The 24,556-nt window shown below is 41.2% G+C and overlaps 1 protein-coding gene across 1 annotated transcript in view; it reads right to left on the bottom strand.

The window, feature by feature from the left end:
• The window catches only part of LOC125147565 (pecanex-like protein 2), a 291,684-nt gene that overhangs the window by 100,450 nt on the left and 166,678 nt on the right, over positions 1-24,556 (bottom strand). The window lies entirely within an intron of this gene.

Genomic DNA, 24,556 nt, shown 5'->3' with positions numbered 1-24,556 from the left:
ATGCAATGCACTGATGTAAAACAATCTAAATGAATGAGCTAAGAGCCAACATAAAAGTAAACAATAATAAAAGAGTTACATAATATGAATAATGCACAAGTGGAATTGAAAAAGAAAGAAGTATCAGTTGTAGGAGCAGAAAGTGAAGTCATTAAAATAAAGAGCCCCGGGAGGTGGTTTAAAAGCAGATTAGTTACAGCAAAACAGAAAGTAGAGAAATGGAAGACCTGAGTAAGTTTCCTAGACAAAGCACAGAGAGATTAAAAGATTTTTTTTTTAATTGGAAAGGTAAGAAACATACATGACAGAATAAGAAGACATAACATACGTCCAACTGGAGTTTCAGAAAGTGTGGAGAGAAAGGGGCAAGAAAAATATCTGAAGGGCAAATGGCTCAGAATTTTCCAGAACTGAGGAAAACATGAGTCCTTGATTGAAGAAGCTGATCAAGTCCCATACAGAATAAATGAAGAGAACCCACTCCTTATTGCATATGATAGTGAAAATGCATAACATCAAAATCAAAAAGAAAAATCTTTTTTACAGATTACCTGCAAAAAATTCTGGATAACAGCAGACTGCTCATTAGCAAAAATACATGCCAAAAGAAATGAAATAATGTTTTTAGGTGTTAGGAGTAACTATCGGGTTAGAATTTTTACAGAACTTCAGTGTCATTTAAGTGTGAGGTGGAAACAAAGACCTTTTCAGACAAAGACTGAGAGAATTGATTACTCATAGAGCTTTGCAGAAAAAAAAAAAAAGTAAAGAATGTGCTTCAGTAAGAAGAAAATTCAACCCTGAAGGAAGATAGAACATACAAGAATAATGGTAAGAAAAGAAACTGCTAAAATGTTAGAATGTCAATATTGGAATTAATTGTAAAATTAGTCATAAAGATAGTAACTCACTTGAAGGTGTAGTCAAGTACTGATATCATAAATATTTAAGATATGAGAGGAGAATCTGGAGTTAAAGTGTTGAATCTTTGGATTGTTTAAGAGCAGGGAAGAGATTTTAATTAATTTTATATGCTAATCACATGTGCTTATTAGTAATTTAAGAGTAACCACTAAACCACTTAAGTTTTCGATCTTTGCTGTGTGTCGGAATCACCCAGAGAGCCTGTAAAACAAAGATTCTGGTTCCCATGGGCAGAGGTTCTGACTCAGTAGGGTTAGGGTGGAGCCCAAGAATAACTTCCCAGGTGATGGGGACGCTGCTTACTTGGGAACCACACACTGAAATTCATTGCATTGAAGGACCAGAAACACAATATTCAACTTCCAAAACACTAGAGAAGAAAAGGAATTTAAAAAAAAAGTCTATTCCATTCAATGGAAGACCAGAAAGAAGGGGCGAGGGGACAAAGAAGAAGCATATATATGAAACAAAAAATAGGACAGAAAATAGTACAAACATATCAGTAATCACTGATTAAATATTCAAATATAGGGATTCTCCATCTGTATTAAAAAGAAAAGTGTTGCTTTTATAAGAAATATTAAAATGACTTAGAACCTTTTAGGTAAAAGGGTGGGAAAAAATAAAGATACCAGGTAAATCCCAATCAAAAGAAAACTTGCTTCACTATATTAATATTAGACAAAATTGGCTTTCACTCAAAAAAGGAAAAAGATCAGTACATCATGATAAAAGAGAACAGTTCTCAGGAAGATGACATAATTGGAATGAATTCACTTAGCCAAATAGTTTCAAAATATCTAAAATCAAAATGAACAGAATTACAAGATTACAAATCTACAATCAGAAGGGGAGACTTTTAGGACATGCATCTCAGAAAATGATAGTTTAAGTAGACAAGTAAAAAAGCATATAAAACATTTGACCAACAGAATTCATAAGCTTTGTCTAAGAGATATGTGTATTAGAATCCTGCAGCCGACCAAAGAGACGAATATAATGTTCAAGCATACGTACACTTAAAAGATTTGATGACTTACTTCAAAAGAAGTCTTAAACAATGCTAAGAATTAATATGCAAAATGCACTGCAATTACATTGAGTCAATAATAAAATGATGGCAAAATAATAGCAGCAATCATCACCAATTTTGCATTCAGACATAACATCAAAAAAACCAATACCGATGAATTAAAAATAAATGGTAACACATAGAAAATACTTAAAAATGGGGGCGCCTGGGTGGCGCAGTCGGTTAAGCGTCCGACTTCAGCCAGGTCACGATCTCGCGGTCCGGGAGTTCGAGCCCCGCGTCAGGCTCTGGGCTGATGGCTCAGAGCCTGGAGCCTGTTTCCGATTCTGTGTCTCCCTCTCTCTCTGCCCCTCCCCCGTTCATGCTCTGTCTCTCTCTGTCCCAAAAATAAATAAAAAACGTTGAAAAAAAATTTTTTTTAAAAAGAAAATACTTAAAAATGATTGACAACAGGGGCGCCTGGGTGGCTCAGTCGGTTAAGTGTCTGACTTCAGCTCAGGTCATGATCTCATGGTTTGTGAGTTTGAACCCCGCGTGGGGCTCTGTGAAGACAGCTCGGAGCCTGGAGCCTGCTTTGGATTCTGTGTCTCCCTCTCTCTTTGCCCCTCCCCCACTCACGCTCTGTCTCTCTCTCGGATATAAAAAATAAAACATAAAAAAAAATTAAAAATGAATGACAATTAAAAGCAGTAGGACCAATCATAACTTGTGGGGCTCAGCTAAAGCGCTTTGTAGAGGAAAAGATATAGCCTTACAATGTGCATCTTAGAAAAATCACGAAGTTTATATTGGGAGGAAATTTTTAATACAAAAAAATGAATAAGAATATCAAAAGAAAGGAAAATATAAATGTTCTTATCTATTAATATACATATAGAACTCCTTAATAAGATATTTACAAAATGAATCTATAAATGTTTAAAAATAATCCCGATCAAATTTCATCTTCTAACAGTTTAAGATTAGAAAAATGTGAATATAATTCACAACATGAAGAAAGTTAAAACCAAAAGACCATATGATGCTCAATTCGTACAGGAAGGATGTTGAAAAATAAATTCAACACTTATTGAATCGAATCCCTTCTAATCTAGTAATAAAAGAGTTCTTCTTAAACCTGATAAAGGACATCAGTGCCATATTACATTCAACACCACACTTAACAGTAAAACGTAAAATATCACAATTACTCAGGCAAGAGGTATCAAATGAGATGAATTTGATTAGCCTCCACCAGAAAAGTGAAAAGAGAACCATTAAGGGAGACTAAAACTAGTTTATAGTTTATCATCTATTAAGTGCAGTTTGGAAAATTGTTTAACTGAGGAGAGAAATACAAGTGATGCAGGATGAGAGTACCCAGCAGGGGTTGCCTACTTAGGCAAATGAATGTGCAGCTACTAAACGAAAATGCCCTGATGCTTTGATTAGCCAACTTTATGCAGCCAGATAAATTCAGACCCCTAGGAGAACATGAAAGAAAGTATTAGTCATATTTCATAACTGCTAATTAGGGTATCCATAAATGCAAACGAAGTCACCATGGCACATTGAAATTTTATAAGCTACCAAGAGCTATGAATGCACAAAACTAAAAGGTCTTGTCAAGACCCCTGGGAACTGGGAATTGACTGTAACCCAGCATCTACGGGTGGTGTGTGTTTCTGCTTCTGGTGGACAGCAGGAGTGAGGGTGCAGGTAGCTGGGGCGGTGCGTCCCTGAAGAGGGAGACAAGGACCAACTCAAGGTGGAAGAAACAGGAGATGATGAGAGTAACCACTGAGAATGTGACCTTTGTTCTTTAAGCAAACTGACCTTGGAGTGAAGCAGTAGAAATATGGTAGTTTATGCAGACATCCCGCCTTCCTTTTCCATTCCTTAATCCTTTCCATTTATTGTGGGAGCCTTCATTCAATTATTTTATATAGGATAGAGTTTTTCGGTCTTTGTTTTGGATTTTATTTCAGAAAAGGCAGTTTCTTGGATTGTTTGATTTAAGGGGGCTTCCTTCCTCTCGAAGGTCCACCACAATCCTATGGGTGGCAAATACTGCCTTTAGGAAGAGGGTGCAAGGAACAAGTTCAAAAGCCTCTATCAGGACACAGGGTGCTGCCTGGACACATGTAGCATTTTAATACGAGAAGCAAATAAATACTCTTAAAATACTCTTACATGGCAGCTGTGAGGCAGCTTTGCTCTGGCAATTTGAATGCGCTCCTGCCCAAGCCATCCACCGCGTGCCTCCACTACATCTAATGTACTCTCCTGAGATTTTATACTCGTACGAACATTCCCTCAGTCTAGTGCACAAAGAAACAAGGTGATTCATACAGTGATGCTCCATATAATGAAAGCTTTCTGCTTTAAGCACCTAGACTTTCAAAATTTATGCTGCTTTTAATAAAAATGTAATAATACAGTCTCACTTTAAAAATACCAAGTAGTTCGGGGGCACCTGGGTGGCTCGGTGGGCTAAGCGTCCAACTTCGGCTCGGGTCATGATCTCATGGTTTGTGGGTTTGAGCCCCGTGTCAGGCTCTGTGCTGACAGCTCAGAGCCTGGAGCCTGCTTCCGATTCTGCGTCCCCCTCTTTCTCTGCCCCTCCTCTGCTCACACTCTGACTCTGTCTGTCTGTCTGTCTCTCTCTCAAAAATAAGTAAACATTAAAAATTTATTTTTCAAATACCAAGTAGTTCAGAATTACATAAAGTGTAAGCAAAAAAGTTTGGTTACCCGTCTCATTCTGATCTAACTACCAGTTAATGATGGCTGAGGAGTTATTCTTCTTGGCATTTTCTACACATGCATATGTACAAATGCATATGTATATATATAAATATATATATATATTTATATATATACACACACATATATATGTATATGTATGTATATATATACATATATGTATGTATGTATATATACATACATACACACATATATATATATATATTTATATTTAAATTGGATTAAGGGGTGCCTGGGCAGCTCAGTCGGTTAAGCGTCCAACTCTTAATTTTGGCTCAGATCATGATCTCGTTTGTGGGATTGAGTCCCATGTTGGGCTCCGTGCTAACAACACAGAGCCTGCTTGGGATTCTCGCTCTACCTCTCTCTCTCTGCCCCTTCCCCTACTTGTATGCACACACACGCACTCAATCTCTCAAAATAAATAAATAAACTTTAAAATAAATAAAAATAAAAATAAAAATAAATTGGATTAACAATATCCACTCCTCTGAAACTTGATGCCTCTACCTCATATGTCCAACATCAGTACAAACTACTCTACCTAACACCTAACTAGCTGCCTAACACTCCATTGCTTGGCCAGACAATCTACTGAATCATTACACTACTGATAGACATCTAGGTTGCAAAAGTTAATTTAAAACCACAGCTGGACGGGCGCCTGGGTGGCTCAGTTGGTTAAGTGTCCGATTTCAGCTTAGGTCATGATCTCGTGGTCCATGAGTTCCAGCCCTGCATCCGGCTCTGGGCTGACAGGTCAGAGCCTAGAGCCTGCTTTGGATTCTGTTTCTCCATCTCTCCCTGCCTCTCTCCCACTTGTGCTCACTCTCTCTCTCTCTCTCTCTCTCTCTCTCTCTCTCAAAAAATAAACATTAAAAAAAAACACAGCTGGAGAAAGTTTCATCCACTTATCTGAGACATCATACAAAGCCAGCGAAGTGGCTGTTAATCCACTGCACTCACTGGACTTTGACCTCTGGGGTGGTATATGGTCTGCAATGGGCCCCTAGCCACATACAGAGCGGGATGTGAGACTATGACAGACTATGGCAGACTGTGACACTGCCCTCTGCACATGATAACTGAGGGCAGAGTAAACAGGGTCTGAGATACAGACAGCAGGCATAGCTCTGCACTAAATCTCTACCAGAAGGAAAGGCATGCTCAGTTCCAGGCATAAAAACTATTTACTTTATTCTCTATGGTCCTCCACAAGATGTCTAGCTTTCAACCAAAAAAATTATGACGTATACAAAAAGGGAAGAAAAAAATGCACTCCTAAAAGACAAAGTAACAGAGCAAGAGTCAGATATGACATTTAGGCTGGAACTATCTGGTAGGAAAGTTGAAAGAACTATGATGAATATGTTAAGGGCTCTGACAGCAAAAGTGTACAATATGAAGGATTAGATGGGTAATTTCAGCAAAGGGATGGAAACTATAAAAGAAAGACTCAAATGGAAATGAGAGAAATGCAAACACCATAACAGAGACATTGAATGCTTTCAACAAGCTCATCACACTAACAGAGTCAAAGGAACAATCGATGAACTTGAAGACAGGTCAACAGAAATGACCTAAACTGAAACACAAAGATAAAACCGAATGAACTCAAAAAAGAAAGTACTCTTACACTATACCCAAAAGTAAACTGAAAATGGATGAAAGACATAAATGTGAGACCTGAAGCCATAAAAATCCCACATGCAGTAACTTCATTGACATTGGCTGTAGCAAGCTTTTTCTAGATAGGTCTCCCAAAGCAAAAGAAACAAAAGCAAAGATAAACTATTGGAACTACATCAAAATAAAAAGCTTCTCTACAAAGGAAACAATCAACAAAACTAAAAGGCAACCTAAGGAATGGGAAACCTATATTTGCAAATGACATATCAGAAAAAGGGTTAGTATTGGAAATTTAAAAAGAACTTATCAAACTCAACACCCAAAAACCAAATAACCCAATGAAGAAATAGGCAAAAGACATGAATAGACACTTTTCCAAAGAAGACATCCAGATGGCCAACAGACATATGGAAAGATGCTCACCCTCATTCATCATCAGGGAAATGCAAATCAAAACCACAATGAGATACCACCTCACACCTGTCAGAATGGCTAAAACCAACAACAAAAGAAACAACAGGTGTTGGAGAGGATGTGGAGAGAAGGGAACACTAGTGCGCTGTTGGTAGGAGTGCAAACTGGTGTAGTGACTGTGGAAAACAGTATGGAGGTTCCTCAAAAAGTTAAAAGTAGAACGACCCTATGATCTAGTAATTGCACTACTGGATATTTACCCAAAGAATACAAAAACACTAATTCAAAAGGATACATGCACCCCTATGTTTATACCAGCATCATTTACAATAGCCACTTTATGGAAGCAGCCTGAGTATCCATCAATCAAAGAACGGATAAAAAAAGATGTGATGGGGGCCTGGGTGGCTCAGTCAGTTAAGCATCCGAGTCTTGATTTTGGCTTAGGTCATGATCTCACAGTTCTTGAGTTCGAGTCTTGCATTGGGCTCTGCACTGACAGTGCGAAGCCTCCTTGAGATTCTCTCTCGCTCTCTCTTTCTCTCTCTGCCCCTCCCCTGCTCTCTCTCTATTTCAAGATAAATAAATTTTAAAAAAAGATGTGGTACATAAATACAATGGAATATTACCTAGCCATAAAAAAGCATGAAATCTTGCCATTTGCAATGACGTGGATGGAGCTAGACGGTATTATGCTAAATGAAATAAGTCAGTCAGAGAAAGACAAATACCACATGACTTCACTCCTATGTGGAATTTAAGAAACAAAACAAATGAGCAAAGGGGAAACAAAAGAGAGAGAGAGAGAAATTAAGAAACAGACTCTTAACTGTAGAGAACCAACTGATGGTCACCTGAGTGGAGGTGGGTGGGAGATGGGGATTAAGGAATGCACTTGTCATTATGAGTACCAGGTATTGTAGGGAACTGTGGAATCCCTATATTGTACACCTGAAACCAATGCAACACGGTATGTTAACTAACTGGAATTAAAAACTTAATAGGAAATATTACTGAGTATTTAAAAGCTGCATAACAATATCAAACTATCTAACATATGCATAGTTTGAACCTCAGAAAGAGAACAGGAGGACAAAAGAAGTATTTGAAGAAGTAACGGCCAAGAAATGTTCAGAATAATGACAGACACCAAGCTCAGATGACACGGAGGACAAACACTCACACAACAACTAGGCATGACCTATTGAATCTGCTGAAAACAACAAAGAGAAAATCTTGGAGGCAACAACAACAACAAAAAGACACATTACACACACACAAAAAAAACCACAGTAAAAATTACAGGAGACTTACAGTAGAAACCATGTAAGGCAGATGGTAATGATGTGATATTTTTTAAGTACTAAGTGCTGAAAGGAATGGCATTTTTAAGGGCGGTGGGGGGGGGGGGGCAGGTAGGACTGTCAAGATAGAATCCTATACCCAGTGAGAATATCTTTCAAAAATGAAAGAGAAATACTTTCTCAGACAAACAGAACTGACCAAGTTCATGGCCAATAGACCCATACTCCAAGAACTCTTCAAGGAAGTTCAGGCGCAAGAAATATGATATAGTTTGGAAACCTGGATCTACATACGCAAAGAAATAGGGCATCAGAGATGGAATAAGTGGCAATAAAATAAATTTTTTCTTATTTTCAATTGCTCTAAAGGAGCAATTTGGCTCTAAAGCAGAATTACTGGCTCCCATTTATTTACGTGTTTATCACACATGTAAAATTAAATGCGTGTTGCATATTTATCACATATGTAAAATTAACGCACGACAAGAGCACAGAGAATGGGAAGGGAAACAATTGAAATTCCTTACGCTACACATGAAGTGGTATATTATTATTCGAAAGTACATTGCGATGAATTAAAGGTTTGCATTTTTAAAGTAAGAGCAAGGAGTTACAATGAGGGCCATAAATAACAAGTCAACAGAAGTAAAATGGAATCAAAAAGTAGCTCACAGTGACATCTCTCCAAAGTGCTTCCTGTGACCTTTCCCCCCATCGCCTTAACTAGTTGCTCCCTCTGGAGGTCTCCTCTATCTGTGGCTTCTAACTTCAAATCACACACAAAGTAGAGGCACAGCATCCTGGTTTCAAGTGTGGGCTTGGCGGTCATACAGACCCGAGTTCCCATCCCAGCTCTGCCTCTCACTAGCTGCGTGATCTTTGGCAAGTTTCGCTCCACTGAGCCTTAGTTTTCTCATCTGCAAAGTGGATACGATAATGCTACGTATCTCAGAAATGTATTGCGCAGATTAAATGAGATAATCCAGGTAAGTTTTTATTGTAGGACTCAGCATGTATTAAGTGCTCAACAAATATGTTACTTTGTTTATTGCCCTTTCGAGATTGTTTCAGAGGTACTTCTTATATGTTTTTATCTCCTTTGTCCCCCCACTGGAGTGTATACACATTGGCAGCAGGCACTGAGTATTCTTTATGTTGTATACTCACCTTCCAGCAGGTAAGTAATATAGGCACACAGTGGATGTATGTGCAGTAACTGCTTTTCAGAAAGTGAAACAATGAGTCAATGAAAGCTTCAGAAGGTTCCCCAACTCATCAAGTGATACATAACCCGCAACTATAGCTGGCATGCGTTCAGTGGAAATTTTCTTGTTGCTTCCATTCACATGCCGGATCTTTGCAACAGCCATGGATTTTCCTTATAAGAGGAGCAATTCACTCTCCTCTTCTTTCTGGAGATTTTAAACTTACATGGCAACCATGTCAGAATCATCAGGACCCTTCCTTCAGGCAGAAGCATTGTGGTTTGGTCCATCAAAGTATTTCCAAAACTGGCAGTTCAAGGAAAGAGAAAGAAAGGAAGGAAGGAAGGAAGGAAGGAAGGAAGGAAGGAAGGAAGGAAAGTAAGTCTGTGACCTTGAAGTTCTTGTCCTCAGTATGGGCACCTGGTAAAAGACACTATTTGGAATCCACAGGCTCATGTGTAATCCTGTAGAACCAGAAGCCCCCAGCCAGTAAGGGATTGTCAGCCTTGTAAGGAAAATATTGCATTACTCAACCAAATTAAGCTCTCCCTCTGGGAAGCATTTTAAGGAGGGCTTTAAGGAGGGCACTGCTCCCCACCAAGTAAGGGAGGTTTTCAGAATTCTGTCAGTGAAGGGAGTCTAGAATCATCACATCTCCTGAATCCTCTGAAGCTACTCAAGTAGGTTTTGCGTGCGTTCAGCACACATCACTTCCCTATTCCTAGGAAGACTCATCAGCCGTGGCTCTTCAAGAATCTGTCTACACTAAGACACATCACCATTGCCCTGATGGGAGGGGCTGCAACACTGAGCCAGGGAACAGCCTTCTTCGGGGGAGAAAGCTGCAGACTTTAAATAAATGGGAGCCTGGGGGCGCCTGGGTGACTCAGTCAGTTCAGCATCTGACTTTGGCTCAGGTCAAGATCTCACAGTTTGTGAGTTTGAGCCCCTCTTTGGGCTCTACACTGACAGTGTGGAGCCTTCAGGGGATTCTCTCTCTCATTCCCTCTTTCCCTCTCTTTGTCTCTCTCTGCCCCTGGTGGCATTCTCTCTCTCTCCTTCCCTCCCTCTGCCCCTGGCTCACTCAATCAAAAATAATAAATAAATAAATAAACAAATAAATAAGAGCCTGTAAATACTTATTTAACATATCAACAGGGACACTCTTAACTATGTAGATCTCTGAACATTACTAAATCTAAGTGTTTTTTATAGTATTCTTTTACATGAGAATGTAGGAAGCCTGAAGGGGTGGGGGGGGGGAAGGTCTCTCTCTTGCATACCAGGCTAGAGGTCCCAAATGGGGAGGCAAAACTCATCCCTATTTTGAAGGCAGAGGTTCAGAGGAGATGAACATTTCAGCTCCCTATCTCTTCCCAGGAGATAAATTACAGTAACTTGCATGGTTTGAGTTAAGGGAAACTCCGCTCCTTGATGTGTGGGCGGTGTGCTGGGGAGTGGAAGCCAAGAAAGTTGATGTGTTAGGCTGTAAATCTCAAGCAAAGGATGTTTGGGGCTGCTCAGGCCCTTCCCGGAAGTTACAGGACACAGTAAAGGGCTGGCCAGTTGGATGACACCAGTTTCTCACCACTGGGGAAGATCTACAGCCACATGCAGCGTGATTACCCCTCGGTTTTGCAAGACTATAGAGCACAAAGCAACTCACTCACAGCAGAGCGGACAGCGATGCTGGCCATGTGTTAGCTCCCCAGTGTGAACAGGGCGGCAGGCAACAGTGACACAGCTAAACAGGATTTATAGGAAACCAAGAAGATGAAAATGTATACCAGGAAAAGCCTGAGGAGGGAACTCGGAGTGACCCATATGCTCAGTCTAAATAAACTTTGCTCCTCCCACACACTCCTCTGCCCCTGCACTGTGAATCATCATCTCTCTAGAACAATAAAATGTCATCCGATCGCCACGTCCAAGCTTAGACTTCATTTTCCAAAAACCAGCTTTTCCATTTCTCACCTCTCAACTGGTTTCAACGGATACAGCTTGGGTAATCAGGGCGACCCTGCGTTTTGTTAGATGTTGCGGAAAGTAAGGAACAAATAAACGTCCCCATGGTTCTACCACTTGAGGAATTTCCAATTTCTTTGGGAACCCGAACATATTGGACCACGTTCTTTGTTTCCAGATGCAGGGCAGAGCTTGTGACAATTTTCTCCTGAGCCATCCTGGGGGGGCCACTGCAAGTGAACATGTGTCCCCGAGAGCCTGGACGGTGGCTTTGTCAACTGCCTGCAAACCATTCTGTACTCCTGGCCTTGGGCAGAGTGGGCCTGGGACCAAGTTCAAGTGTGACCCGCACTCCTAAGTCACTCTCAGAGAGAGTGACTGTGGGTGAATTACTGGACAGCTGGTGCACAAGGGCAACTTTCAACATTACACAGACGTTTATCCTACACCACTGCACGCCTGACCCTGATCTGGAAATTGGGACGTATCAGTACACAAAACAGGCAAAGATCTTTGCCTTCATGGAATTTACATTCCAGTGGGAGGGGTAATAAAGTGATAAACAAGCCAATGACAGAGCCAGCTAGAAGGTGGTGGACGCTCTCACCAAAAGTTCCATGTAAAAGGCCTGGGGTGGGGGGGCTGGCGGAGGGTAGACAGAGCAGGCCGAGCTGCAATACGATGGTGGGGCTGACTGAGAAGGTGAAATCTGAGCAAAGCCCGGACAGATCTGGTGGGGTGAGTCCAGCGGACACGTGGGGAGGAGCATTTTTAGACCAGAGAAACAGCTAGAACAAGGGGTCCCCACGAGAGCATGCTTCGCACGGTGGAGGAAAAGCAAGGCGAGCTGGGTTAAACAGGAGGAGAGGAGAAAAAGAGGTCAGAGCAGTGATGGGGACCCAGCTGGCATTGGTCTGCGGGCTAGTGCCAGGGATCTGGCTTTCACTGTGCAAGAGATGGGGAGCCACGTCACGGTTCTGAGCAGGGACAAGATCCGGGGTGTGCTTTAAAAGAAAAACCTGAGAGACTTCTAGTTTCAGCTCCAACAATGAAAAAAGATTAAGAGTTGTCATTCCCACTTTTGCCACAAGAGAAGGCTAAGCAGACTGAAACGCAAGGTTTTCTCGACCCATCAGACAACTGATGTCACAGGGAAAGCTGCCTCTCTGAAAGATTCATTGAGCCCTGCTCATCTGGGGCAGAAGCTTCTAGAGCCATGAAACTGGTAGGAACACTTCATGGTGATTCTAGCAAACTGCTAGAGGCTGAGTGTGGATCAGCATGAGAGTTAGAAACCCCCGGGCGCCACAGTCTTAGGGGGCCCTCCCTCTTTTCTACCCCAGAAATCCCAATAGGTCCTCGTGATGGAGAGCCAAGAAAAATCTCTTCAGGGATCTGGCAGGGGGAGGAGATTAACCACTGTGGAACACAATGGCCCAAGCAGAAGGGCAAAGGGCTTTGCCTGAGCCTTATCCGAGTTACGGGGAGGGAATCCCTCCCTCTCCAGCTTACCTCACCTAAAAGAGGAAAAAACACAGCAACAGAGTCAGGGCTTTAAAGAAATAGATTAAGAATGCTACTACCAGCAAAGGGAGTATAGTGCACTGGGAGGAAAAAAAGCTACACCATTCTGGAAACACTGATGAAGATCCCAGCCCAGAGACACAGGTCCAATAAGAGACTGAGATTTAATCGGAAGATAATAGAATACTCTCCCCACCCCCGCCCACCCGCTCCATACCTTACCAGCACACCAACAATGATCCAGTATAGTAACACTAGGTTACTGCTAAAATAACACAAGACACAACTCTCTCTGAGATTTTAGTGAAGTCAAAAATCAAGAAGAGACAAAAACAAGGACGTTAGAAGAAGTTGAAGCATCTGGGACCTACAGTTACAGCAAACATGAAACATAGTCCCTCTCCCAATCGGATTAACAGAAATCCTCACACTAAAGGCATATGCACCTCATGTTTCTATTGCGTGATACAACATGTCCTGCTTTCAACAAAAAATGAAGGGTGTGCCAACAGGCGAGGAAAAACAGTCAGAAGAGGCAAAGCAAGAACCAGAACCAGACTCAGATAGGACACAAATGTTGGAATGATCACACAGGGAATAAAAAATAACTGATTAATACGTTTGGAGCTCTAATGGAAAAGTAGATAGCATGCAAGAACAGGTATCTAGTATCAACAAAGAAATGGAAACTTTAAGGGGCGCCTGGGTGGCGCAGTCAGTTAAGCATCCGACTTCAGCCAGGTCACGATCTCGCGGTCCGGGAGTTCGAGCCCCGCATCGGGCTCTGGGCTGATGGCTCAGAGCCTGGAGCCTGCTTCCGATTCTGTGTCTCCCTCTCTCTCTGCCCCTCCCCCGTTCATGCTCTGTCTCTCTCTGTCCCAAAAATAAATAAATGTTGAAAAAAAATTAAAAAAAAAAAAGAAATGGAAACTTTAAGAAAGGGTAAAGGAAACGTTAGAAATTAAAAACACGATCACAGCAAAAAGGAATGCCTTTATCAGACTCATCAATAGACAGGATATGGTCAAGGAAAGAATCAGTGAGTTTGAAGATAGGTCGATAGAAATTTCCCTGACTGAAATGGAAACAGAAAAACAAAACGAAACAAAAAGAAAATATCTAAGAACTGCGGGACAATAAGAAAAGGTATAACATATGTGTGATTGTAATACCAGAGGAAGAAGAAAGAGTGGAAGAAATATTTGAATAACAGCCAAGAACTTCCAAAATTAATGACAGATACCAAAACACAAACCCAGAAAACTCAAAGAACCAAGCAAGATTGGACACACACACACACACACACCCCTAGGCATGTCATAGTCAAGCTTCAGAAAGCTAAAAACGAGAAAAATCTTGAAATCCAGAAGAAAAAAGACCTTACATATAGAAGAACAAAGAAATTCGAACAGATTTCTCATTAGAATTCATGCAAGCATGGAGAAAGTGGAGTGAAATATTTATTGAAGTGTTGATAGAAAAAACCCTGCCAACCTGGAACTGTACATCCAACAAAATTATTCTCTAAAATTGAAGGGGAAAAAATAAAGATTCTGTAAACAAAACCTAAGGAAATCCATTACCAGCTGACCTTCCCTGCAAGAAATGTTAAAATTTCTTCATGCTGAAGGAAAATGATACAGGTCAGAAACTTAAATCTATATAAAGAAAGAAGTGAAGGTAAAGTAAAATATTTATTATTGTTATTTTACAAGTGATATAAAATATAATTTTTTGTTTAAAGAAATAATAGGAATAATGCATTGGGTGATTTTAAAATATGGATAAAGAAATGAATAACTACTGTGTTGGAAGGACAGGAAGGAGAAGTTGAAAATATTCTGTTAAAAGGTACCTGAGTTAGAAAGTGAAGCATTATAGCATCATTTGATGATGGATTTAGATTAGTTTAAAGTGTACATCATAGGCTTCCACTTTGGGGAGCAGGAAGTACATATCTTTCTCTATTGCTCCTGTTAAATACAACTGAAAATCTTGAAAATGGCTTACTAAATAAACCTAAGAAGACTCTGAAAGTTGGAGAGAAAGGGGGAAACCAGCTAAGGGCCCTGGGATCTGGGGAAATAAATGGTATTGAGTTCCCTGGATTTTCTTTTTTTTTTCTTTTAATTTTTTTTTTTTTTACATTTATTTATTTTTGAGACAGAGAGAGACAGAGCATGAACGGGGGAGGGGCAGAGAGAGAGGGAGACACAGAATCGGAAGCAGGCTCCAGGCTCCGAGCCATCAGCCCAAAGCACGATGCGGGGCTTGAACTCACAGACCGTGAGATCATGACCTGAGTCGAAGTCGGACATTTAACTGACTGAGCCACCCAGGCGCGCCCCACCCCCCCCCGGATTTTCTTTTGACCACGCATTTCACAAATTTAGAGCTAAGCAAGCCAGCAACTCAGAAATGTCAAGAGACATAAACCAAAAAAGCCCAAAATTAAAAAAAAAAAAAAGTCTGCTTTCTCTAGCTAAATGACCAGGAAAAGGGCAGCCTAGCAGGGCAAGAAAAATTTAGTAAATAACCTCTTCTACCCGAGAGGAACACCACAGAAGATCTAAAAACCACGCTATGAAAAGACAAGCCCAGAGAACATATATCTAATAAAGGGCTTGTAGCCACAATATGCAAAGAACTCTTACACTGGACAATAAGAAAATAAACCAATTTTAAAATGGGCAAAAAAATCTGGAGACTCCAACAAAGAAGATATACAGTTGGCAAATAAGTATATGACAACACCAACAGCACTTGTCTTTAGGGAAATGAAAATGAAAAGGAGATGGCACTATAAATACCTACTAGAATTGCTAAAACCCCCAAAACTGACAGCATAAATCATGTGAGGTAGAGGAACAATAAGAACTCTCATCCATTGTGGCAAAAATGCAGAACAGTAGACAGCACTTTGGAAGATAATTTGGCAGTTTCTTACAAAACTAGACATACTTTTGCCATTAATTTGGCTCTTAGATGTTTGTCCGTCTTAATTGAAAATTAAGTCTACACAAAACCTGCAGACAAATGTTCATAGCAGCTTTATTCATAATCACCAAAAACTAGAAAAACCAAGATTTCTTTCAACAGGTGAGCGGATAAACATCCATACAACAGAATACTATTCAACAATAAAAAGGAACGAGCTCTCAAGCCAAAGCCATGCAAAGCCACAGATAAATCATTAATGTATACTGCCAAGTGGATGAAGCCCATGTGAAAAGGCATATGATTCCAATTATATGATATGCTGAAAAAGACAAAACTAAAGCAGTGGTAAACATATCAGTGGTTGCCAGAGTTTTGAGAAGAGGAGAGACGAATGAATAGATGAAGCACACGGGATTTTTTAGGGCAAATTATTTTGTAAGATACCCTAATAATGTATGCATGCAATTATAGATTTGCTAAATTCCACAGAAATTTATCACATGAGAAAACTTAATGTATGCAAACTTTTTAATAATCATCTAGGAGGTTGGCGATCTCCAAATGGAATGCAGACAGTGACAAAACAATGTAACTATGGTATAAATGTACGAAATAACCTCACCAAGGGAGGTGGAGGAACAAGGTGCTGACTCAAGTAACTTTGAAAATGAGTGGAATCTGTAAGACTAAAGGCAAAAAGGAACTACATTGCACTTGAGCACTGTGCTCTAGTTAAGATTGTTTCCCATGGGGCCACAGGTTGGCAATTATGAAATGACTATACACACACACTAGAACTAAACAGTTAACTAAATGTACAACAGATGATAGAAGTCAGGTTTCTCACTGATGGAGTAGGAAGTAACAGTAAGCAAGGGCGACTGGCCGGAATGATCCCTGTGGTAATGGATTCAACTTGGAGATATCAGTAAGAACTCATGTTTCACTTAATGTAGACACAAGTGGTTACATGCAGAATTATTTCTAGATATGTGTCTATACATGGGTATACACACATATATTCCCTTGCTCTGTTGGCTGAGAGTGCCTGAAATCAATGACACTCAAGTATCAACAAGCACACTTGGGTTCCTGATTTTGGTTTCTAAATACCATTCCCTAATAAAAGAAAGCAGGCCCCCCTTGGAGAAATGGCAAATTTTAGGACCGGGGTGGGACATATGCAAGAACATTTTACATCTTACAGTGGGGGAAAGTAAGAAAGTGCAAACACACACACACACACACACACACACACACACACACACACAGTGGGATTATGTCAAAGTGACACAAAAGCCGACCGAAAGAGCTCCAAATAACCAAAGAGCAACAAGACGGGTAAAGCAATATTGTATTATTACCCAAAGTATGAAATAAATATCTACAAGTCCATTCTGATATAAAAATAGGTAGATAGGTAGGTGAGAGATAGACAAATCTCTCATGCAGAAAAATCAAATAATTTTCAAAATAAATCAAACAATTTATTATTTCTTCCATTCCCATCAAGGAAGTAGAATACAACTTCCCACTCCTTGAATGTGAACTACACATAGTGATTTTCCTCCAAGGAATATAGAAAGACTCACAAAAGGATAACTTTACATGGAAAAGCCTGACAAATACTATCTCGCCCAGGTGAAGGTCAACATCAAATGTTAAGTCATGTTGCTAGCATGAATCCTTGATATGATGTGATGAGAATGACACTTTACCTCTGTCATCTGCCTTCCACAAACCCATAACTCAGGTCTCAAAAGCATCACCCAAATTCTAACAGAAAGACATGTCACAATATACCCAACCAATACTCCTCAAAACCGTTAACTTCACGAGAGAAACAACAGAACTATCACTGCCAAGAGGAGCCTAAGGAGGAGGCGGGGCAACTAAGTGCAGTGTGGGTGGAGTCTCGGGTGGAAAAGAAAAAGGACACCTTACAGAAAAACTAAAGAAACTGAGTATGGACTGAGTGAACTGAGTATGGACTTTAGTTGATGAAAACAAATCAACCTTGGCTCCTTAACTGGGACAAATGTGGTAGACTAATGTCAGATGTTAATAATAGGGGACACTGAGTACGTGGTGTGTGGGAACTCCACTACTTTTACATCTTCTCTATGAATCTAAAATTATTCCAAAGTAAGTTTATATAAAACAAACCCTCTGGCCCCTCTGTTGAGAAGGGGCTGTAGTAGCAGGGGTGGAGGCAGAGAGGCCTGTTAGAAGGCTGCTACCGTAATGCAGGGGAGGGAGAGGGTGGCTGGCACCAAAGTGGTGGCAGCGGGTGGCAAAAACTCAGAGGCACCGGGTGTGTATTTTCAAAGGTTCATGTCTGAGTAGTAGAAAGCAGTCAGAATCTTAGGGTGCCTGATGAGGAAACTTAACTCTCTGTTGTTTGTAATTATTCCATCTCTCCCAACAGGCCAAGCTCTGTGAGGGCATTTCTTTCTGCGGAAGCACCTCCCTTCCTCAGGCAGCACTAAATAATAATTGCTGAATCAAATTCTCTATGTCGTATGCTGAGATCCTACATGTCTCCTTAACTTCAGTTTGGGTACAGCACCTCGAAGAACACAGATGAGTCAATAGCCAAGCAAATATGGCTCTCTTCTACATATCTTACCAAAGGAGACCCTTGCTTTCAAAAACCTGCCTAATCGACTTTCACACTGATTGGCATTTATATTTGCGCTGTAAAACTTACTGGTGAGTCCCACAACCCAATGAACACTGAAGGCCAGTACACTCCTGATCAATCCCCCCACTGGAGTTGGAGTTGAATGATCAACAACAGGTCTTTACGCTGGTTGCCCAGGCCGTATCAGTTTTACCTCTCAGTATAATGATCTTTTTACTCAATTAAATATTGCATACACTGATGCAATATGAGAACAAACAATATGAGCAGGTACAGAACAGGGTGTTTCTATCACAGTAAAGTTGAATGCCGAGAGCTTGAGGAAGACCTCTCTAAAAATACTGTTGTGGACTTAGGTATGAATGAGAGGAGATTTGGGAACAAAGAAATGTGAACTGCTCTCAGACGTTCAGAGGTAACTTTCACTTCTCACTTCAAGTAGAATTTAAGAAACAGAAATGGGCACTGAACATCCTAGAAAACACATTCTGGGCATGGTTCGTGCAGTAAGAGCAAATAGTCCTCATTCTGTAGATTCCTACTCAAAGATAAGGCTTCAAAAGACTGGCAATAAGAGTTCATATACAAGTTTTGTACTTTAATCAAATTATAAGGTAGGCAGGTATCATTTATTATAATTTCCTGCTTACGTTTTTCAGTGAACCAACCAACCACCCACTATAATTTAGTTGAGTATAGAGTTTCTACTGCGCTGTGATCATTCTTCCCACTCATCACCATTCTCTTTTTCTCTCTTACCATTTCTTACTCATCTATCCTTTTAAATGACAACCAGGCTGCTAGTATGTGATCCAGATAGATTTCCTACAGAAAGTTGCAGAGGATTTGAAAGCTTTATCACAGCAGACTTCATTTCCTTGAAGACAGGACATTGTTGGGCCATAAAGAACGCTCCAGGCCCTATGGGTTGATGTTATTACAGGAGTTAGTCTCGTCTAGTAGAGAGGAAATTGCGAGATGACCTTACTGAAGATTCCAGAGTTATGAAAAAGATCAATAAACCTGACAAGTCCCGTTTCCTTTCCTGCTTACCATTATATGCCGTACTTGATCTTGTTTCGAGAGTGTCACTTCTCATACCTATTTCTTGAACTCTGGTCACCCCTGTTGGAAGGAATGTAAATCTTTTGGAAGGATTCTCTATTGAGATTCTTTTATGTATATGCTATTGACCCGGCAATTCCCATCGTGGGAATCTGTTTCACAGACACTTGTGTGTTTCCTAACACCAACAGTTAGTTTTGATCTCGTGTAGTCAAATGCAGTAGCATCAGACGCTTCTTGTCTAGCCTCGTTTTCTTCTGTCCCTGGCTCCTAGTCCCTACAGTTTGGTTAGGATTCAAGGGAGGTATGGGCAAGAAGTCTAGGCTTCATTAACTAGGGAACTCACATCCCTCTGGCCACTGCCCCTGGTTCATGAATGAACACATGACACCAAAGGAGTCAATGAGACTCTTCCCTAAGACTTTGGCTGAAATCATTAGGAAAGATGCTTTCTCTTCTTTCTGGGATTTTTAGGTATAAGAATGCTGTGAACCTAGAACTGTTGGTGACCATAGTTACACCACATGGATAGACACAACCTAAGAATGAAGCCAGCAGAGTAGAGATGGACAGCCAGCATGAGGACAAGAAGGAGAAATAACAACAACAACAGAATTTCAAGGCCATCATTTAAGCCTCTGGATCACCCAACTGGTTATGTGAACAGTTTGATTCCCTTTTGTCATGAAGCCAGTTTCATGTAGATTTATGGAATCTGTGAACAAATTAGTCCCAACTACTACAGAAAAAATCTATAAACAAACTAAATGTTTATCATAGGGGAATGGCTAGTCAAATTATGATATGCGCTATGGAATACTATGAAGGCCTCAAACAGAAGACGCCACATTAGATGGATAGTCATGGAAGTCTCTGAGATATGTTTTTAAGTAACAAAGTAAAAAATGTGTAAAGAATGATCCTCTTTAAATCTGTGTATCTGTGTGTGTGTGTGTGTGAATTTTTAGGAAAACAGAATGGAAGGAATTATTCTGAAATGTTTACCATCATTAGGGAGGGGGGGGGTTAAGAAGTGATGAATGTTGTATAAGACAGACTTGCTTTGTATTTTTCCATTGGTTTTCTAATTTTATTACAATGAGCATGCATTTATGCATTCGTTATGCAAATTAAAATATTTAAATGGAAAAAAAATCCCGTTCCCAGGGTTAATTAGTTTGGGTCCTCATCGCTTCTCATTATACAATTCAGCACATCTAGAACCAAGATTATCTTCCCCGCTCATCTAGTTAGTGACAGCACTAGTTACTAGAGTGGCGATCTGAGAGCTCGCAGTGGTGGCTCTTCCTCCCAAAGTCCACTGCATCCCAGTGGTCACTAAATTTACCAGGTCCACCTCCCACACCCTCCTGGAACGTGTCCCCTTCTCTCTGTCTCACTTCTGCCACTGCAGTTCGAGCTGTCACTATGAGTCGCCTGCATTACTGCAATCCTCTCCTACCCAATTTCCAAAACCCATGCTTTCTCATCTTTTATCACTCCCACAAAGAGATGTTTCTAACATGCAATTCTGATCCTGCTACTCCTCACTTAACAACCTTCAGCCAAAGTAGGAGTGAAGTCCAAACCCTGACACATAGCCTGCCGGACCTTTTGCCATCTGACCTGGGACACCCGCTGCTTCATCCGTCACCACTCGTCCCCGCCATGTGTTCACGCTTACCAAGGGTCTTGCGGATCCCGGAACATGCCAAACTCTCTCTTGCTTCTGTGCCTTTGCACATGCTGTTCCCTTGATGCAGCTCACTTTTCCCTGCCTTCCTTGCCTGACTCACTCCCCCCTTCTTCAAAGCTCAAGGTGAGCATCACTGTTTCGGATTCTCCTGGGTGGGACTGGGTACGCTTTATGTGCCCTCTCGAAATTCTCTGTCATGGCCACCTTCCTTATCACATTTACTGTAATTATCTCCTTACCTCTGTGCCTTCTTTTCAGAGTCCCCAAGCAGGGGAGGCCGTGTCACAAAGCGCAGCCTCGGAGAAGAATCCTGCGCTACCATTTTATACCTACGAGATGTTTCGACGACTCACTTAAATTCTGTGCCTCTGCTCGTCTGTACCAGGAACAGTATCTTACCATAAAGGACCGAGCACATCAATATGTATAAAGTGCTGAAAACAGCACCTGACCCATGGAAAGTACCAGATAAAGACGTCTGTCTACCTTTCGTATCATTAGTAATCTTTATGCCCTAGTACAATGCTTAATAATGCTTAAGGGATGTTAAATAAGTGAACAATTACTTTGTTGAACAAAGTTTTCTGAACAAATGCTTTCGTAAAAGCATGCATTCCCAAACAAGAGGTTCCATTTTAATGCAAGACTTTCTACCTACATACAGAAAACAAAAAGGGAAATGTCCTTTAGAAACTCTGGTTCCAAATCATTTGAATGGCAGTTGCAGTCACCTGTAACAGAGCCACAACTCATGGCCCCGGTGTGATTATTCATGTAGCTTCATATAAAAGCAGCTTCACCCGTTAGTGTTAATTTGCTAGATGGTAAGAGAGCTACCTCCCATGCTGAACCAATGGCCTGTAGAATTTTGTAGTCAGTGCATTCTGCAAATGCTGGCAGAATTATCCTCTGGCAGGATTCTGTAAAGTCCTACTTTTACAACTAAGCATTACTAGAAATGTCAAGGCAGAGTGGTTTCTAGGAACCTTTTCAAGACCAGTGAGAGAGCACAAAAGCAGCTTTGTTGTCTTTGATCCTGTCGTAACCGAGTACCCGTACTTGGAGTATGCTTTCTGCCCCGCCAAGGACCTAGATGCCCCAGAAATGCGACAAATTAATTACAGCAGTTAATTCTTGAAAGGAAACGCTGACTGATGGGGCTGGACTGAAAGAGAGAGGGGACTGAGAATACACGGGAGCGGGGGAGGATGGCCTGACATCTCAAAGGTGATGCACCACCTGGGTGTAGGCTTGGAATACCACACATCTCGAGAGGGGATATGGGATATCCCCCTCTGGCCATTCCCCAGGAGCCCAGGATGCCGTAACTGTGAATGCCCCGCCCTCCTGTCAATGCTTGGCCGGTGTTAATTCTTTCCCACTGGACTCTGGAACTCATTATGTCCTGTTTTTCATTTTTCTCTAGGTCTGGCAGGCTGCAGAGACTAGCCAACATCCACCTTCCAGACCTTGGGGCACAATTTTTTTTAAAGGTATATTTAAATGATGAGAAAGAAGAGAAAGCATCAGTTGGGAATTACAGGCAGGATATTTACCGGAAACATTAACTGTGGGTCCCACTCATCGCCACCACTGTCTTCTGTCACTAATTTCTGCTGGCTCCCCCCGCCCCCCCCAGAAGATCTCCAATGCTGTCTCTTTAACGACCTATTTTTATTTTGTTTCTCATTCCAGACAATGGACTCTTCCCAGCTCTCTCAAGATCAAGCATGAGCAAGCATCAGAGGGAGTTAGGGATGTTTCAGGACTGACTCGCTATAGAGTATGCTGATTTTTCTAGCTTTTGTTCTTATCCCCAGCCTAAAAGCAAACTATTGAAATTACATGTGCTAATGTTCCCACAATTAGAGAAAATAGGAATGCGGCTACTATAGTTCTGTCTGACTTTATTAGTGTTTGAACTCTGACTTCAAAAAGATTATGGCAAGTGAAAGTCAAATGCTTGCAGCCGCTAAGTTTGCACGGAGTTAGTTTCAGACTGTGTCCTGTCCCACGCTGCTCACGATGCACAGGATGGCACCAAGTGTCAGTGGGGGAAGGCTGCCTGTGCTCCAGGAAATGAAAATCACTGTTCCTGCTGTGGATGTACAATCACTTAGAAGCCAGGCCCTTAAGACTTTTACAGTGAGACCCTCACTCCTCTCTGTCATGCCTGTGTTCACCTGGGGCGTCTCACTTTACAGAGAGATTCTTAAGTGGAGCTCAGTGTGGAAAACCAGCCACGCTCCTCCCCACACTAAACAGCGCATAACTTCTGTTTTTCTACTTACAATGGCTCTACAAATTCTGCCTTGCATTTGGGAAGCACATCTTACTTAAAGACTTCTTTCAATCCTCTCAATGCCCGGGCGAGACTGCTATCCTTACTTTCAATTTTATCAGAAACCGCGGGTCAGAAAGGCATGTAAATAACACCATGTCAAAACAGAAACAATGCCAGAGCTGGGAATTCAATACATCCTGACACATTTTGCATCTGATTATAAGCTCTTACCCCCTGCAAGTGGTAAAGTTATTTATAATAACTTCTAAAATGCTTTACAGATCATAGGATATAGTTTTACATTTATTATGTGAAATAAAGGCAATTGATACATAGTGAAGGAAAACAGAATATGGAAGCCTGTGATTTGAACCGCGAGAAAATTGGGATAACTTTATCAACACCAAACAGAACTCAAACACAGAAGAAATGTTTGCGGGAAAAGGACCAAGACCAGGGCTCTGGAATAAGAGGTAGGCTGCAAAAGTAATAATAGCACAGAGCATGTGACAAACGACACAAGAAGGGACTCGGGCAGCTGAAAAATCGGAGTTCAGCCTGAGTTATAAGAGGAAACGCGCACGTCTGATAGGGTGAGGACATTACTCACAGGGCATCGTTAGGACAATATGAGAGTTTTGAAATTTTGTTACCTAAAATAAGCAAAGAGAAAGGTAGAAGAAAACGGTAAGTAAGAAAGAGAAACATTTAACAGAACGGATTCAAAAAGAGGTAAAAGATGAAGTTCAGGAAAAAAGATCTTAAAATTAATAAATTATTTATCAAAAGCGGGGGAGGGGCTGGTTAAGTCAAGCTGAGGGCAGACACCGGCGGCCACCGTGTTAAAGATAGCGCGTGAGGGGGCGCCTGGGTGGCACAGTCGGTTAAGCGTCCGACTTCAGCCAGGTCACGATCTTGCGGTGCGTGAGTTCGAGCCCCGCATCGGGCTCTGGGCTGATGGCTCGGAGCCTGGAGCCTGTTTCCGATTCTGTGTCTCCCTCTCTCTCTGCCCCTCCCCCGTTCATGCTCTGCCTCTCTCTGTCCCAAAAATAAATAAACGTTGAAAAAAAAAGATAGCGCGTGAGGAAGCCGGATGTGAAGTGACAGGGTCAGTTTATTGACCAGGAGTTGTTCCAAATTCCTTTTCATTTCTGTTTACAAACCCTGGCTTTGCGAGGTGCTCA

Source organism: Prionailurus viverrinus, chromosome D2 (genome assembly GCF_022837055.1).
Source record: "Prionailurus viverrinus isolate Anna chromosome D2, UM_Priviv_1.0, whole genome shotgun sequence".
Classification (NCBI taxonomy): domain Eukaryota; kingdom Metazoa; phylum Chordata; class Mammalia; order Carnivora; family Felidae; genus Prionailurus; species Prionailurus viverrinus.
This window is presented reverse-complemented; position numbering and strand designations above follow the sequence as displayed.